Raw genomic sequence first — 3,411 nt, 5'->3', positions numbered from 1 at the left:
GTATTATATCTAGACAGGGTATTATATCTAGTCAGGACATTATATCTAGACAGGGCATTATGTCTAGACAGGACATTATATCTAGACAGGACATTATATCAACCAGGGCATTATATCTAGACAGGACATTATATCTAGACAGGACATTATATCAACCAGGGCATTATATCTAGACAGGACATTATATCTAGACAGGACATTATATCAACCAGGGCATTATATCTAGACAGGACATTATATCTAGACAGGACATTATATCAACCAGGGCATTATATCTAGACAGGGTATTATATCTAGACAGGAGTATTATATCTAGACAGGACATTATATCTAGACAGGGTATTATATTTAGACAGGGTATTATATTTAGACAGGGTATTATATCTAGACAGGGTATTATATCTAGACAGGTTATTATATCTAGACAGGGCATTAATGTCACGTTCTGACCTTTATTTTCTGTGTTTTGTGTTTAGTTAGTATGGTCAGGGCGTGAGTTGGGTGGGCAGTCTATGTTTGTTTGTCTAGGTTTTGGGAATTTCTATGTTTCGGCCTAGTATGGTTCTCAATCAGAGGGCGAGGTGTCATTGGTTGTCTCTGATGAGAATCCTCTCGTAACCTAGGTTTCACTGTGTGTTTGTGGGTGATTGTTTCCTGTCTCTGTGTATGCACCAGATAGGACTGTAATTTGAGTTTTCCACGTTTTTTCTTGTTTTGTTAGTTTGTTCATGTGTACCTTAAAAAGCATTAAGGTAAAAGTACCATGGAAAATTACCCACGCCAGCGTATTAGTCCTCTGATCCGTTTCGCCTCTCCTCTTCGGAAGAAGAGGAGGAAACTTCGTTACAGAATCACCCACAATCGGACCAAGCGGCGTGGTAAAGGACAGCGACGACAGCAGCAGCATCAACAACAGAGGCCACCATCACAGGACTCCTGGACATGGGAGCAGATATTGAACGGAGAGGGACCCTGGGCACGGGCTGGGGAAAATCGCAGCCCAAAGCAGAGCTGGAGGCAGCAGCTGATCGGCGGCAATGAGGCCAGCACGGCAGTGCGGCAGGTACGAGAGGCAGCCCCAAATTTTTTTTTTTTGGGGGGCACACGGGTGTGGTACTAAGCCAGGTAGCAGACCTGAGCTCACTCCTCGTGCTTATTATGAACAGCGCATTACTGGTCAGGCACCGTGTTATGCGGTTGGCACACAGTGTCGCCAGTGCGTGTCCATAGCCCGGTGCGCTATAGGGCAGCCCCGAGTGCCATGCGAGTGTGGGCATTGAGCCAGGGCGTATGGTGCCTGCTCAGCGGGTCTGGTCGCCGGTACGCAGTCTTGGTCCAGGATTATCCTGCGCCGGCTCTGCGTGCTGTGTCTCCGGGGCGCTGGGAGGGGTGCAGTGCGTCTCTGCCTGCGCTCGCTCGCCGGGCAACTGTGGGAGTGGAGCCTAGGGGAGAGGTGCGTGTAGTAAGCACTAGATCTCCGTGCTTACCCACAGCCCAGTTCAACCTGTGCCTGCACTCTTGAGGTCCGGGCTCGAGTAGTTGTCAGCCTGGGGAAGTGGTGCCAGGTTGCGCACCAGAGCTCCAGTGCTCCCCACAGCCCGGTCTTTCAGGCTCCTCCTAACACCAAGCCTCCTGAAAGTCTCCCCAGCCTGGTAGTTCCTGTGGCAGCCCCACGTAGCACCCAGGCTGTCTCTCAATCTCCTCCCTGCAGGTGCTCCCCGCCTGCTCGGGCGCTGCTCCGCCTGTCCGGCCTCCCCACGCCTGTCCGGCGCCGCTGCGGGCCTCCCGCCTGTCCGGGCGCCGCTGCAGCCTCCCGCCTGTCCGGGCGCCGCTGCCGGCCTCCCGCCTGTCCGGCGCCGCGTGCCGGGCCTCCCCGCCTGTCCCGGCGCCGCTGCCGGAGCCTCCCGCCTGTCCGGCTGCTGCCGGGAGCGTCCCGCCTGTCCGGGGCGCCGCTGCTGGGAGCGTCCCGCCTGTCTCCCGCCTGTCCGCTGCTGCGGAGCCTCCGTCCGGCGCCTGTCTGGCGCTGCGGAGCCTCCGCCTGTCAGGCGCTGCTGCCCTCCCGCCTGTCCGTGCTGCGCTCCGCTGGGCGCGTCCCGCCTGTCCGGCGCCGCTGCAGGCCTCCCGCCTGGCCTCCCGCCTCCCACGCACCAGGCTGTCCGGCGCTGTCCCGCCTCCCTGCTCTGCAGGTGCTCCCGCCTGTCCGCCGCGCCGGGCGTCCCCGCCTGTCTGAGCGCCGCTGCGGAGCGTCCCTCCTGTCCGGCGCCGCTGCTGGAAGCGTCCCGCCTGTCCGGCGCCACTGCACGGCTGTCTCTCTGTCTCCGCCTCCCGCCTGTCCGGCGCCGCTGCCGGGCCTCCGCCTGTCCGGCGCCGCGTCTCCCGCCTATCCGGGCGCCGCTGCGGACCTCCGCCTGTCCGGCGCCTGTCCGTCTGGGCGCCACTGCCGGAGCCTCCCGCCTGTCTGCCACTGCCGGGAGCGTCCACGCCCCGGAGCCTCCCGCCTCCCGCTATCCGGCGCCCCGCTGCGGAGCGTCCACGCCTGTCCGGGCCACTGCCGCTGTCCGGGCCCTGCTCAGCAGAGGCAGAGCCCCTCCTGCCCGGGCGCGCCCAAGCCCCTCAGCCCAGAGGCGCAGAGCCCCTCAGCCCAGAGCGCCAGAGCCCCTCAGCCCAGGCGCCAGGCCCTCAGCCCAGGCGTGGAGCCCCTCAGCCCAGAGCGCCAGAGCCCCTGTCCCTCTGTCCAGAGCCCTGTCCCTCTGTCCAGAGCTTCTGCCCCTCTGTCCCGAGCTGCCCCTCTGTCCAGTGGGGTCATTGAGAGGGTTGCCAGTAATTCCAGAAGCCACGGAGGGCGGACAAAGACAATGGTGAAGTGGGGTCCGCGTCCCTTAGAGCCGCCACACCGCGGACAGATGCCACCCAGACCCTCCCCTATAGGTCAAGGTTTTGCGGCCGGAGTCCGCACCTTTGAGGGGGTACTGTCACGTTCTGACCTTTATTTTCTGTGTTTTGTGTTTAGTTAGTATGGTCAGGGCGTGAGTTGGGTGGGCAGTCTATGTTTGTTTGTCTAGGTTTTGGGAATTTCTATGTTTCGGCCTAGTATGGTTCTCAATCAGAGGCAGGTGTCATTAGTTGTCTCTGATTGAGAATCATACTTAGGTGGCCTGGGTTTCACTGTGTGTTTGTGGGTGATTGTTTCCTGTCTCTGTGTATGCACCAGATAGGACTGTAATTTGAGTTTTCACGTTTTCTTGTTTTGTTAGTTTGTTCATGTGTACCTTAAAGCATTAAAGAAGTACCATGGAAAATTACCACGCCGCGTATTGGTCCTCTGATCCGTTTCGCCTCTCCTCTTCGGAAGAAGAGGAGGAAACTCGTTACAATTAATATCTAGACAGGGTATTATATTTAGACAGGGTA

This window comes from Oncorhynchus keta, chromosome 16 (genome assembly GCF_023373465.1).
Source record: "Oncorhynchus keta strain PuntledgeMale-10-30-2019 chromosome 16, Oket_V2, whole genome shotgun sequence".
In the NCBI taxonomy this organism is placed as follows: Eukaryota; Metazoa; Chordata; class Actinopteri; order Salmoniformes; family Salmonidae; genus Oncorhynchus; species Oncorhynchus keta.
The sequence above is the reverse complement of the archived record's forward strand: the minus strand, read 5'-3'. Positions refer to the sequence as shown.